General features: G+C 37.0%; 1 protein-coding gene across 3 annotated transcripts in view; it reads right to left on the bottom strand.

The window, feature by feature from the left end:
• Window positions 1-15,590, bottom strand: part of HACD2 (3-hydroxyacyl-CoA dehydratase 2) — a 92,483-nt gene that overhangs the window by 54,937 nt on the left and 21,956 nt on the right. The window lies entirely within an intron of this gene.

Genomic DNA, 15,590 nt, shown 5'->3' with positions numbered 1-15,590 from the left:
CTTCTTCCACAAGAGGGCAGACAGCAGAATCAAGCAGTAGCAGCAGTATTACATCTTGTGGAACTGAAAACCACAGCCACAGAAAGATAGAGAAAATGAAAAAGCAGAGGACTTTGTACCAGATGAAGGGACAGGATAAAAGCCCCAGAAAAACAACTAAATGAAGAGGAGACAGGTACCCTTACAGAAAAAGAATTCAGAATAATGATGGTGAAGATGATCCAGAACTTTGAAAAAAGACTGGATGCAAAGACTGAAAAGTTTACCAAAGACCTAGAAGAATTAAAGAGCAAACAAACAGAGATATGCAACACAATAACTGAAATGAAAAATACACTAGAAGGAACCAATAGCAGATTCACTGAGGCAGAAGGGCGAATAAGTGACCTGGAAGACAGAATGGTGAAAATCACTGATGCGGAAAAGAATAAGGAAAAAAGAATGAAAAGAACTGAAGACAGCCTAAGAGACCTCTGGGACAATGTTAAACACACCAACATTCGCATTATAGGGGTCCCAGAAGGAGAAAAGAGAGAGAAAGGACCTGAGAAAATATGGGAAGAGATTCTAGTTGAAAACTTCCCTAACATGGGAAAGGAAATTGCTACCCAACTCCAGGAAGCGCAGAGAGTCCCTGGCAGGAGAAACTCAAGGAGAAACATGCCAAGACATATAGTAGTCAAACTGACAAAAATTAAAGACAGAGAAAAGTTATTAAAAGCAACAAGGGAAAAACAACAAATAACATACAAGGGAACTCCCATAAGGGTAACAGCTGATTTTTCAGCAGAAACTCTTCAAGCCAGAAGGGAGTGGCATGATATATTTAAAATGATGAAAGGGAAGAACCTACAACCAAGAATACTCTACCCAGCAAGGATCTCATTCAGATTCAACAGAGAAATCAAAAGCTTTACAGACAAGCAACAACTAAAAGAATTCAGTACCACCAAACCAGCCCTACAACAAATGCTAAAGGAACTTCTCTAAGCAGGAAACACAAGAGAAGAAAAGGACCTACAAAAACAAAAACAAACAATTAAGAAAATAGTAATAAATAGGAACATACATATCAATAATTACCTTGAATGTAAATGGACTAAATGCACCAACCAAAAGACAAAGACTGGCTGAATGGATACAAAAACAAGACCCATATATATGCTGTCTATAAGAGACCCACTTCAGACCTAGGGACACATCCAGACTGAAAGTGAGGGGATGGAAAAAGATATTCCATGCAAATGGAAATCAAAAGAAAGCTGGAGTAGCAATAGTCATATCAGATAAAATAGACTTTAAAATAAAAAATATTACAAGAGACAAGAAAGGACATTACATAAAGATCAAGGGATCAATCCAAGAAGAGGAGATAACAATTATAAATATATATGCACCCAATGCAGGAGCATTTCAATACATAAGGCAAATGCTAACAACTATGAAAGAGGAAATGCAAGGCAGAAATAGAGACACAGATGTAGAGAACAAACATATGGACACCAAGTGGGGAAAGCGGGGATGGTTGGGGGGGAATAAATTGGGAGACTGGGATACCAAATTGTACACTCTAAATATATGCTGTTTATTGTCTGTTAACTGTATCTCAATAAAAGTTGTTAAAAAAAAATCAAATTGCCATGATGTACTCCTTAAATATTTTATAATTTTATATGTTAATTATGCCTCAATAAATCTGAAGAAAAGAAATACATGTCTGACATATATATATGTCACATGTAAAGGCAGGAGAGGAACACTCATCTGTTATGAGCAGGTGGAAAAAAAAAAGAGACCTTATAACTGATACCACAGAAATACAAAGGATCATAAGAGGCTACTACAAACATTTATATGCCAACAACTAGATATCCTAGAAGAAATGGATAAATTCCTAAAAATACAATCTATCAAGACAATTGAGAAATAGAAAATCTGAGCAGACCAATGATGAGTAAGGAATTGCATCAATATCAAAAACCTCCCAACAAGAAAAGCCCAAGACCTGACGGCTTTACTAGTGAATTCTAACAAACATTTAAGGAAGAATTAATGTTAATATTTCTCAAACTCTTCCAAAAATTGAAGAGGAGAGAACACTTCTAAACTCAGAAAACAAAATAATAGGCCAGTATCTCTGATGAACACAAATGCAAAAATCATCAATAAATACTAGCAAACCAAATTCAACAGTACATTAAAAGGATCATATATCATGATCAAGTGGGATTTATCCCTGGAAAGCAAGAATGGTTCAACATATGCCAATCAATAAATGTGATACACCACATTAGCAAAATGAAAGATAAAAATCATATGGTTATCTCAATAGATGCAAAAAAGCATTGGACAAAACTCAAAACTTTTTCATGACAAAAACTCTCAACAAATCAGGTAGAGAAGGAATGTATCTCAACAACATAAAGGTCATATATGACAAACCAACAGCTAACATCATATACCATGTTCCTCTAAGATAAGGAACAAGACAAAGATGCCAACTTTTACCACTTCTATTCAATAGAGTACTGGAAGTCCTAGCCAGAGCAACTGTGCAAGAAAAAGAAATAAAAGGCACCCAAATCAGAAAGGAAGAAGGAAAATTGTTTTTGTTTGCCAATGACATGATCTTAAATATAGAAAACTCTAAACTTCACCAAGAAAAAACAAAAACCAAAACAAAACTGTTCAGTAAAGTTGCAGGACACAAAATTGACAGAAAAATCAGTTCTGTTTCTACACATTAATAATGAACTATCCAAAAAAGAAACTGAGAAACCAATACCATTTATAATACCATCAAAAAATATATAAATACTTTGGAATATATTTAACCAAGGGGATAAAAAATCTGTACACTAAAAATTATAAAATACTGATAAAAGAAATTGAAGACACAAATAAATGGAAAGGTATCCTGTGTTCATGGATTGGAAGAATTAATGTTGTTAAAATGTCCATACTACCCAAAGTTGCAATTCCTTTCAGCATTCCAATGGCATTTTTTACAGAAAGAGAAAAAAAAAATCCTAAAATTCACATGGAACCACAAAGCACCCTGAAAAGCCAAAGCAATCTTGAGCCAAAAACCCCCTAAACAAACAAATAAACAAAATACAATGCTGGAAGCAGCACACTACCTGATTTCAAAACACCATAAAGCTTTGGTAATTAAGACAACATGCTACTGGCATAAAAACAAACATATAGACCAATGGAACGAAGAGAGAATCCAGAAATAAATCCACACATTTATGGTCAACAGATCTTTGAAAAAGTTGTCCACAACACATCATGGGGAAAGGATAGTCTTCCCAATGATGGTGCTGGGAAAACTGTATATTCACATGTAGAAGAATGAAATTGGACTCATCTCATTCCATGTAAAAAAATCAACTCAAGGTAGATTAAAGACTTAAAACATAAGGTCTGAAACCATAAAGTTAATATAAGAGAACATAGGGGAAAAGCTTCTTAACATTGGTCTGGGCAATTCTTTTTGGATATAACCCTCAAAGTACAGGCAACAAAATAAAAAACAGACAAATGGGATTTCATCAAACTAAAAAGTTCCTATGCAGCAAAAGAAACAATCAACAGAGTGAAAAGACAACCTACCTAATAGAAGAAAATATCTGCAAATAATATATTTGAAAAGGAGTTAACATCCAAAATATACAAGGAACTCAACTCAACAGCAAGAAAACAAATATCCAAACAGAAAATGGACAAAGGATCTGAATAGGTATTTCTCAAAAGAAGACGTACAAACGGCCAATAGGTATGTGAAAAAAGCTCATCACTAATCATCAGGGAAATGAAAATCAAAACCATAATGAGATACCACCTCACACCTATTAGAATAGCTACCATAAAAAAGCCAAAAGATAACAAGTATTGGCAAGGATGTGGAGAAAAGGGAACTCTTATATACTGTTGGCAGGACTATAAACTGGTATAGCCATTAGAGAAGATAGTATGGAGTTTCCTCAAAAATTTTACAATGGAATTACCATATAATCTAGTAATGCCACTTCTGGGTATACATCCAAAGGAAATGAAATCAGTATCTCAAAGAGATGTCTGTACTCCTTGTTCATTGCAGCATCACTCACAACAGCTAAGATATTTAATCAACCTAAGTGTTTACCAATGGATAAATGGATAAAGAGAATGTGATACACACACATGTATTATCCAGCCTTGAAAAAGAAGGCTGTCGTTTGTGACAACGCGCACAAACTTGAAGGACATTATACGTGAAGTAAGCCAGGCAAGAAAGAGAAATACTCCATGACCTCACTGGTAGGTAGAATCTAAAAAAAGTCAAAATCATAGGAGCAAAAAACAATGCTGGTTGCTGAGAGCTGTGGGATGGGGGAAAAGGGGAGATGTTGGTCAAAGAATACAAAGATTCAGTTGTGCAGGATGAATAAGTCTGGAGAACTAATGTACAATATGGTGACTGTAGTTAATAATATTATATTGTATACCTGAAATTTGCTAAAAGAATAACCTTAACTGTTCTCACTATAAACAAAAAAGAAAAAAAGAAAAAAAGATAACTGTGAGGTAATAGACATGTTAATTTGCTTGAGTGTGGCAAACATTTAACAATGTATATTTATACTGAAACATCACACTGTGTCCTGTAAATATATATAATTTTTATATCTCAATAAAGGTGAAAAAAAGAAAAAATTCTTATGGTTTTCAGGTAAAAAGGCAAAATATCTTAAAAGGGCAAGATAATTAGGTTGATAGCAGACTTCCCAGGAGAAACATATAAGCAAGGCAACAATGGAACAACATTTTCAAGAAATTTAAGGGAAGAAATTTTGAACTAGGGATTTTATACCTAGTAAATCAGCCTTTTAAATATCAAGGGTATATAAAAAGTCTTAAACATGTATGAACTAGGGAAACACTGTGTCCACAAGCTCTTCTTGAGAATCTACTTTTTGGGAAAGGCAATCTGCCATAGGCCCTGAGCATCCCTATATATTTCTGCCAAAAGGGCAAGGCCTGATTGCTTTTTACCCATCATTTCTTAAGGTTGTGTTTGCATGGAGTAACCTTGAAGGATGAAGTAGCATCTACCCTCAAAACAAAGAGCAAGTTTGCTTCCACTTACCATAAAAGCAATGGGTTTGGGACTTCCTAGGTGGCGCAGTGGAAGAATCCGCCTGCCAAGGCAGGAGACATGGGTTCGAGCCCTGCTCTGGGAAGATTCCACATGCCACGGAGCAACTAAGCCCGTGCGCCATAAAAAAAATAATAAATAAATAAAAGCAATGGGTTCTCCAAGCTCCATGTTCCTCTCCTATAACACAAACCACCACATGCTGCCAGCATCCATGAAACAGTAACCAGCTAACTTGTTAACTTAAAAGTAGGGTAAAATCTCAAACCCTTCATAGTCCCTGACACTATAAGAGGGTGAGTTTGCATCCAACTAAAAGGTAACAGGAAACTTTGGTAAAACGACTGACAATAAATATTTAATATTTTAAAGTATGAACTAAAACAAAGATTGGGACAGGGGAAAAGAGGACTATGTAAATCTTATATGTTCTGAAAAAGCAGAAATAATGCAGGTACAAAAATGGGAGGAGAAGGGAATGGGAAGAAAAAGGTAGATAAGCTCACTGATTGTATAGGCATCAGGTGAGAGTCAAAAGAAACCTTTAAAACCTGACAAACTAGACAGTAACAGGTTAAATAAGAAAACATAGGACTAAGGGCCTTTAAAAAGGGTATAAATACAAAGGTAACCATTAGAACAATTACAAAACCTTCTAAATACAAAAATAAATATTTTAAAAAGCAAAGAAAACATATCGTACATAAAGGTAGTAATAACAGCATATGTAGCAATTATAACAAAAAATGCAACAAAGTGAGACCAAATATATTGTTGTATCAATAACTGCAAATGGGCTTAATTCACCTTCTAAAGGAAAGAGATTTTCAAATTGGATCACAAAAGACCCAACTCTATGCTAATACAAAAGTGATTCAGAAAGGCCACAAATAAAAGACTTTTTTAAAAGTGCTAAAAGCCACAATTCACAGTGAAGATATAACAGTTACAAATATCTATCACCAAATAATAAAGCAGAAGCTACAGAAGGAAGGAAAACTGGAAACATTCATTAGAGACTTTAACATTATCACTCTCAGTGCAAGATGGATTCTGCAGACAAAACGCAAGTAAGGATATAAAAGATTCAAAAAAATCTAGAACAATCTTATGGATAAATATTAAATTTCATACCCTGATAGTAAATATGAAGTAGGAAGTGTGTATCCCTTCAAAACTGGCTGGGGAGAACTGATTTGGGAACAACTTTATCATACTGACTAAAGAACATAATGAATGTCAAAGTGGAAGTTCTTACTACTAGTGCAGTAAGACAAGAAAAAGAAATACAGTATACAAATTGAAAAGGAAGAAATAAACTATCTTTATTCACAGATGGCATGATTATCTATATAGAAAATTCCACAGAAACTATGAAAAATTCTCCTGGAACTAATAAGCAAGTAGAGCAGGGTTGCAGGATACAATGTTACTATATAAAAAGTCAACTGCTTCCTTATATGCTATCAATGAACAACTAGAATTTGAAATTTTAAAAAAATTGTAGTAATTCAAAAAAAGGAAATACTTGGGTTAAATCTAACAAAATAGGTATAGGATTTTAATGTGGAAAATTTCAAAACGATGAAAGAAATCAAGGAAGATCTAAATATATATAGAAATCAAAGGTCTAATTTATTTTAAATATATGAAAGAAATCAAGTAAGATCTAAATATATGAAGATCTAAATATATGGAAGATCTAAAAAGAGATTCAATATTGTTAAGATGTCAATTCTTCCCAACCTGATTTAACACAATCTCAATGAAAATCCTAGGAATCCTATTTTGTAGACATTAACAAACTGATCCTAAAGTTTCTATGGAAAGTCAAAAGACGCATACAATACTGAAGAAAAAGAATAAAGTTGGAGGCCTTATATTTATTATAATCAAGACAGTATGGTATTTGTAAAATAACTGGCATTTAGATCAACAGAACAGAATAGAGAGCCCAGAAATAAACCCATGCAAATATATCAACTGATCTTAAACAAAGGCACAAAAACAATTCAATGGAGAAAAGGCTAGTCTTTCTAATAAATGGTGCGGGGACAACTAGATTTCCACGTGCAAAAAAGTGAGTCTAGACACAGAGTAGACACAGTTTTCACAAAAATTAACTTAAAATGGATCACAGACCTATTTGTAAAGTGTAAAGCTATAAAACTTCTGGAAGAAAACACAGGAGAAAATCTATGTGACCTCAGGTTTGGTAATGAGTTTTTAGATACAACACCAAAAGCATAATCCATGAAAGAAAAAAATTCCTTCATAAAAACAATTTTTTGGTTTGAAGCTGGTTAAGTGTTAAGTTGGTTGGTTTTAACTTAAACTTTGGTTAAGTTGGTTAAACTGGACTTCATTAAAATTAAAAACTTCTGCTTTAGGAAAGGGACTATTAAAAGAATGAAAAGACAAGTCACAGACTGGGAAAAGACATTTGCTAAAATACATCTCTGATAAAGGATTTGTATCCAAAATATTGTTAGAATTTAAAAATCTCAACAGGAAAACAAACAACTCAATTAAAAATTGGGCAAAAGACCTGAACAGAAATCTCATCAAAGAAGGTATACAAATGGCAAATAAGAATATGAAAATATGTGCACACCATTTGTCGTTTGAGAAATGAAATTACAATAATGGAAACCACTGCACACATATTACAATGGCTAAAACCCAAGTTACCAGCTCCCAGTGAGGATGCAGAGCAACAGCAACTCGACAGGAATGCAAAATGGTACAGCTACTTGGGACAGCTTGGCAGTTTCTTACAAAGGTAAACAGTCTTGCTACATGACCCAATTATTGTGCTACTAGGTACATAATCAACTGATCTGAAAATGCAAAAAAAAAATTTTTTTTTATCCACACAAAACCAGCAGACAAATATTTACAGTACCTTTATCCATAACCATCCCAAACTGGAAGCAACCAAGATGTCCTTCGATAGGTGAATGGATAAACAAACTGTACATCGATACAGTGGAATACTATTCAGAAATAAAAAAAGAATGAACTTTCAAATCATGTGAATCTCAGAGGCAGATTGCTAACTGAAAGAACATAGGTAGGAACTGTTATTAAAAGAAAAATCCTAGTGGAAAGAGGGTCACTATTGAATGAAGAGGGAAAAATTCCTTTCCTAGGAAAGCTGTACAAAACTATAAAAGACATACTACATCATACAGATATCCCAAAGTGTTCCTGTTTCCTGCATTAATACACTATTTACCATTCAACTCCTGCCACAGAATCATAAATCAAAGAATTCTTTTGTGGAACTTTCACTTTTTGGTTCAATGGAATTAACCCAGTCACTAGATGGTGCTTCCAGGTTTGCTGGACTAACCTTGCTTTTGAAGCTGAGAACATAAGTGGAAGGTTTATTGACTTCGGACTATCACAAACCATCCAACCAGAGATCTTCTGAAATACTTTCTTTGCCTCTAGCTTTTTAATTAAGCAAATTAAGGTAATTTTTAATTTTAAAGATACCTGTACCTATAATTAAGAAATATTTATAAGATAATCTCCTGGGCAATGCAGGAGGTTTCAGCTTTTTGTTACCTAAAATATTAATGATCAAGTCATGAGATAGTGAGGTAAGAACATCCATTTCTCTTTTCTCTGGTTAACTTGCTCATTCCTCAGTTTCAGTATTGATTCATTACTGTCTATTTTTATTAGACGTCCTCCAGAAGTCCTTAACTTCCGAGTATCTTCTTACTAATACAAGGGTGCCATCTAGTGATGATCACGGGTAAACGTATGCCACAGAACGTGTGTGACTGTCCATCTCCCATCCCAATTCTGCTTTCTGATGGGGCTTTCAAAATGCATTGAGAAAGCAAAATAAACAAATGAGACCTAATTAAACTTAAAACCCTTTGCACAGCAAAGGAAACCACTGACAAAACGAAAAGAGAACCTACTGAAGGGGAGAAAATATTTGCAAATAATATGACTGATAGGGGTTAATATCAAAAGTATATAAACAGCTCATACAACTCAACATCAAAAAACCACAACAACCTGATTAAAAAATGGGCAGAAAAACTCAACAGACATTTTTCCGAAGAGGACATGCAAATGGCCAACAGACACATGAGAAGATGCTCAACATCGTTAATCATCAGGAAAATGCAGACCAAAACCACGAGATATCACCTCAAACCTGTCAGACGGCTATCATCAAAAAGAACACAAATAACACATGTTGGTGAGGATGTGGAGAAAAGGGAACCCTTGTACCCCATTGGTGGGAATGTAAATTGGTGCAGCCACTGTGGAAAACAGTATGGAGGTTTCTCAAAAAACTAAAAATAGACCTACCATATATGACTCCTGGGTATATATTCAAAAAAACCCCAAAACACTAATCTGAAAAGATATGTGCATGTCAGTGTTCACAGCCCCATTATTAACAATTGCTAAGATATGGAAGCTACCTAAGTGTCCCTCAACAGATGAATGGATAAAGAAGATGCGGTATACATATACAGTAGAACACTACTTGGCCATAAAAAAGAATGAAATTGCGCCATTTGCAGCAACATGGATGGACCTGGAGGGCATTATGCTAAGTGAAATAAGTCAGACAAAGACAAATACTGTATGACATCAGTTATATGTGGAATCTAAAAAATGCAACAAACTAGTGAATTTAACAAAAAAGAAACAGATTCACAGATACAGAGAATAAACTAGTGGTTACCAGTAGGGAGAGAGAAGCGGGGAGGGACAGGATTGGGGTAGGGGATTAAGAGGTACAAACTACTATGTATAAAATAAATAAGCTATATGGATATACTGTACAGCACAGGGAATACAGCCAATATTTTAAAATAACTATAAATGGAGTATAACCTTTAAACTGTGAATCACTATACTGTATATCTGTAACATATAATATTGTACATCAACTATACTTCAATAACAAAATGCACTGAGGGAAAATGTATTCAATACTAAAACTACTATACTTGAAACAAGTTCCCTAATACTCATACATAAGTATATTTAAACATCTAGCGCATCCTCCTTTTATATCACTGCTCAGATAACTGACCTTCATCTCTGACCATCATCTAACTTCATAGTTGGTTTCCCTTTTTGTCCTTCCTCACTTTTGGTAAAGTTCATTTTAAAAATGTCAACTAAGCTAGAAGGAACCAAAGAAAGCAGTTTTGTTTCTGTGCTCAGCCATATCCAATGAGGGCTGGGTGCAGGGGTGAAAGCAGAATTCGAGGTGAGCAAATCTGGGAGAATTACCTACCCCTTCCCTCCACAATGCCTTCCTTCCAGAGTTCTCTTCTGCTGCAACATGGAGGGTTCTGGGTCTGACTTTAGTAATACGTGAGGGCGGTTCCTTCACAATACTGCATGGTAAATGACTGATAAAAGCTTGAACCTCTGGGGGGATGTTGGGGAGAGTGACCGGGGGAGATGGGAGGAGATGTTGCAGTCTGGAGAGGATTTAGTTCACTCACACTGGTGGGAAGGATAAGATTTCTGGTAGGAGGAGATTGGGTCTTCTGGTGCTTGTCTCTCTGGCAGCTGCTCCTTTCCTCCCTGGCATCATTTGTTACTTAATAAAATAAGTCTGAAGCCATATGCAACCTACTAATATTAAGGTGATTACAAATTTCTTAAAATTCATTTTTTAAAAATAACTAAATAAAAGGTATCATCAGTTTACAAGATGAGTGCAAGCTGGAACATACAGCAAATATTTGAAACCACAAATCTGGGATACCTAAGTGAAAGGGCTTCTGTCCTTGTCTGTCTCTGATGTCAGAGTGCTAATACTCAACTTCAGACATAATACCCTCTGGGCTATGACTGAGCTCCTGTTCTAGTTTTCAATCGAGAGAACTTCCAAAGTTATTTATATTGACAGTAAAATTTCCAACACAAAGTTTCACCAAACACACAACGTCACATCTTACTAAGAGTATCATCAGTTCTAGTCCCTCTGTTTCTAATTTCTACCCCAGCAAAATGGGGTAACCATACTCTGGAGTTAGCTGAGAACCCTCCACATTCAATATGCCTCTTCTACAATCTAATTTTGAGCACAACAGAGACAATACTTCTTTCAATACAAACTGTACCATGTGATTAAAGAAAACCACAACTCCTCTTTGTAGTCTTGTAAATGACATGTCCCAACTGGGTTTTTAAATTCTCATTTCCCAAAAGAAAAACATTGCATAAATAAAAGCACTACAAATCTTGGTCTGAGGATTGCGACCACAGTATTTTAAGAAATCTTATTCCAGAAAAAGACAAATACTGTTTGATCTCACGTGTATGTGAAATCTAGAGAAAAAAAAACCACACACACAGACACCAAACTCATAGATACAGAGAACAGACTGCTAGTTGCCAAAGGCAGGGGGTGAGGGTGGGAGGAACGGGTGAAGGTCATCAAAAGCTACAAACTTCTAGCTATAACATAAATGAGTCCTGGGGATGTAATCACAGCATGGCAACTATAGTTAATAATACTGTATTGCACATTTGAAAGTGGCTAAGAGAGTAGACCTTAAAAGTCCTTATCACAAGAAAAAAAATTATAACTATATGAGGTGACAGACATCAACGAAACTTATTTTGGTGATTATTTCACAACATATACATATATCAAATCCTTATGTTGTACACCTGAAACTAACACAATGCTATATGTTAATTATATCTTAATTTTAAAAAATATGTCCCCAACATGTGTTCAAAAGGGCTATCACTTGTTCCCTTTCCTCCCTGCAAAAGAAATCTTGTTCCTGCGTTATCAGTGGAAAGCAAACAACCCACTTCAAAGAAGTTGGGGCATGGAAATCCATTTGGAAGGACAGAGGCTTGAATTTCTCACAGAAATGAATTTTAGTTTACTGTTTCTGGAGGCTATTTTTGCGAAGTTGCATTGTCACAACGATGAACAAGAAGCAACTGCAACCCATACTAAGAACAGGCAGCCCTAAAGCACTCATTTACAAAGAAATTGCAATTTAGGAAAAATAAGAATATGGAAGAGTTACACTTCTATAAATCTAAACATGGAACATACATTAGGACAGAATAAAACTTTTAACAGTCTATGACATTATTATTGTTAACAGTAAGAGCTACCATTTCACTGGGCAATTTTCAACACTGCCATGTCTCAGACATTAAGCTAAGTATTTCTCATGCATGTCCTATTTCATTTCCACAACAACCATACAGGTAGGTAATATTCTTTTTCTTTTATTGATGAAGAAATGAAGGCACACAGATGAGTTACATCCTGAAAGTAACAGCTAGTAAGTAACCCAGCTCTGACTGAGGTCTAGACTTATCAATAATATGTAAACTAAAGACAACTCAAGGTTCTAAAACAGATTTCTAAAAGACCATGCTGCTATAGTGAAAAGTTTCAGAAAGCCACAGGAAAACAAGCCATCATTCCAAAAGTAAACTTACGTTGTATGAGTAAAAAAAATAAAGGATTGCCTTTAGGCTAATGCTAGAAACAGCCTATTTATTATTATTCTTACTGATTTTTTTTAAGGAACTGAAAACATTTTGAAACAAGTTTCAGAAAATTTCACCAGAATTTGGTTAAGATTATGATCAACTGTTCACTGGGCTCCCACTAGGAGCCACGAACTGTTAGGTGCTGGGACAGAGAAATCAATAGGAAACACCTCTCGTTCTCGGAAAATTTCAGTGCTGTTGGTGAGAAATATAGGTATAGTGGCAGACAATACATTGTGGACATTGTGATAACAGAGTGAGTTGCAGGGTATTACAGAAAAGTGAGGAATGGTATGTGATCTAGCCCGAGGGTGGCAGGAGAGCTTACTGGGGGAAGCTGCCAGCTGCAGCGGATGGGCTACCGCTCCAGGCAGCGCACGAAGCCTGGACACAGACCAGAGGCAGGGAGTAGTGCAGTAGTGTGGTATGTGGGGTGGGGTGGGAGGGGATGCATGAAAAGACCAGGGTTGCTGAAGCAAGGAGCAGGAGGCAGGGAATGGACACAGTCAGGCCAGGGAGGTGGGCAGGGTCCAAATCATGAAGATCTTTAAACCAGTGAAGGGTTTTAAGCACGGAAGTTATATGCGCAGAATTATCCTTTAACGAAATCCCTCAAGGATTGTAAACATGGACTTGGAGCCACACAGCCAGAGGTTCAACTTCTAGTTCTAGGGCTTATTAACTAATTGAACTTTGGCAAGATATAAAACCTTCTAAGCCTCAGTCCTGTCAACTGTAAAATGGAAAGTAAGTAGATAATGAATGCAAAGCACTGGAACACAGTAAATGCTCTTATCATAATGATTGCTCTTATTGTTACTAATATTAATATTGTAAGCCTACAAGTTCAGGGAGACCCATACAGGAGTCCAGATGAGACATACTCAGGCCCCAAACAGGGCTGGAAAAGAACAGGACAATCTGAGAACCATTTAGGAAACAGAACTGAGAAAACCTGATGACCAGCTGGCTATGGGAGTGTACAGAAAGGACAGGAGGCACCATCCACAAGCCCTAGACCTAGGGTGGGTGACTGAATGAATGGTGGCTGGAAGCTGGCAGAGCGCCCGACAGGAAGGAGGAGGCTGATCAAGTGCGGGAGCGCCAGTCATGCTGAGGAGGAGGTGGACATCCAGCAGTGGACACCTAGGAGGTCATGGATGAGTCTGGAGTCTGGGGTGCAGGTATGGCTTGGAGTTAAAGAATTGAGTGTCGTAGTATCTCAACCCACGAGAAGGGAAGAGATCACCCAGAGGGCCTGTTCAGTCAGAAGAGCAGTGAGCTAGGCCAGGTACTGGGAACACCCACAATTAAGGGGCAAGGAGAGAAAGAAATGCCCCCAAAGAACCACAGAGGACCAGCAAAGCCAGGAGGGCTCAGTATGATGTAAGATAAAAGAACAGGATATCACAGAGGTGGTCATCACTGGTATCCAGCGTAGTTGAGAAGTTCAGTAAATTCCAAACACGTCCTCGAAATTTAACAGAAACTGGTGCTGATTTTAGATGAGAGGGCACTTTTAGTGGGATAAGGGGGACAGAAGCATAACTGCTAGGTTAAGGTATAAATGAGAGTGCAGAAGTGGAAGCAGTGTACCAGAAATCTGGTAAAAGGGATGAAGAGGACTTATGCAGTAATAAGGGAGGAAAGTAGGGTCAAAGGTTAGATTAAAAATTATTTTTAGGACGGGGTATTCTGAGCATTTTGTGAGCTGAGAAGGAAAAGGCAGATGACAAAGCGTGATGATGCAAGAGAGAATCACTGACAGAACAAGGTTCTTGAGAAAATAAGAAGGAATTTTAAAGTATCTCCTGTGGTGTCAGGCACCACACTAAGACCTAGGGACACCTGTCAACGAACCATCCGAGCAGAGAGTGACCCAGATGCTAGTCCTTGGCGCACATCCCGCCAGAGGGGCGCCCATCTGACTGTGGGTTTCCTGAGCCTAAGCCTGTGTCTGTTCACCTCTCAACGGCCACTACACACCAGTGTCTGGCCCCACCTGGGTGGCGTTCAATCATGTTCTTGGTATGAATGAATATACTTGTCAGAAGCTCTACTTCCAGGGGTAGAACTTTTATAAAGAGGTGTGAGAATATATTCTAAGACAGATAAAAGAAATTTGGGTATTAAAGGACAATGCGATATTAACTAAAATAATATACATGCTTGGAAAACACGCATCTAAGAGCTCTGTACAGAGACAACTGGAGGTTAAGAGAGTGAGGGAGACTGGGGGCACAGGGTTCAGTCATATGGAGAAGGCCTGAAGTGGTTCCAGAACTCTCTCTGGCTGAATATATCTCCCAATCTGCAAATTTAAGCACTTAAGACGCAATAAATTTTTCACCTCAAAACTATAGATAAAGGACTAAAAAGGAAATGTACGTACGATTATACACTAGCTGAAACCCATTCACCACAAAGTCAGTCAGGCGGGCTCTGGCTGAGACTAGCCAGGTCCCAAGCGAGGCTGCACCATTTACTGGCTATGGGACCCAGTCCAGGTCCCTCAACCTTCTCTGGGAAAGCAGACCACCTGATAAATGAGTCTTCTCACTCCTTTCAAATCTCTTGCTTAATGGTGCTAAAGCAGTTTCCTAACCTTCTGAATCTCACACTCCCCTGACAATCTATAAAAGCTATGAATTCTACCCACCTTCCCAAATAAACAGACACGTCCATACAAAATTCTGCAAATTACTTGAGAAATCGTGATTGCATACCTCCTCCTAGTGAGTAAACAGCAATTCTTTATAAGGAAGATGTCTGTCTTCCTTAAAAGTAATGAAGCCCAGGTATCATAGTGTCCCTTTAAGGCCCATGGTGGAGACTCTGCTGTCTGTCCACCTGCACTGTCAATCTCCTCATCTCTGAGTTCCCCAGTGCCCCAAATATAGTAAGTACCCACTTAATTGACCCA

The sequence above is a fragment of the Hippopotamus amphibius genome, chromosome 10 (genome assembly GCF_030028045.1).
Source record: "Hippopotamus amphibius kiboko isolate mHipAmp2 chromosome 10, mHipAmp2.hap2, whole genome shotgun sequence".
Taxonomy (NCBI): Eukaryota; Metazoa; Chordata; class Mammalia; order Artiodactyla; family Hippopotamidae; genus Hippopotamus; species Hippopotamus amphibius.
This window is presented reverse-complemented; position numbering and strand designations above follow the sequence as displayed.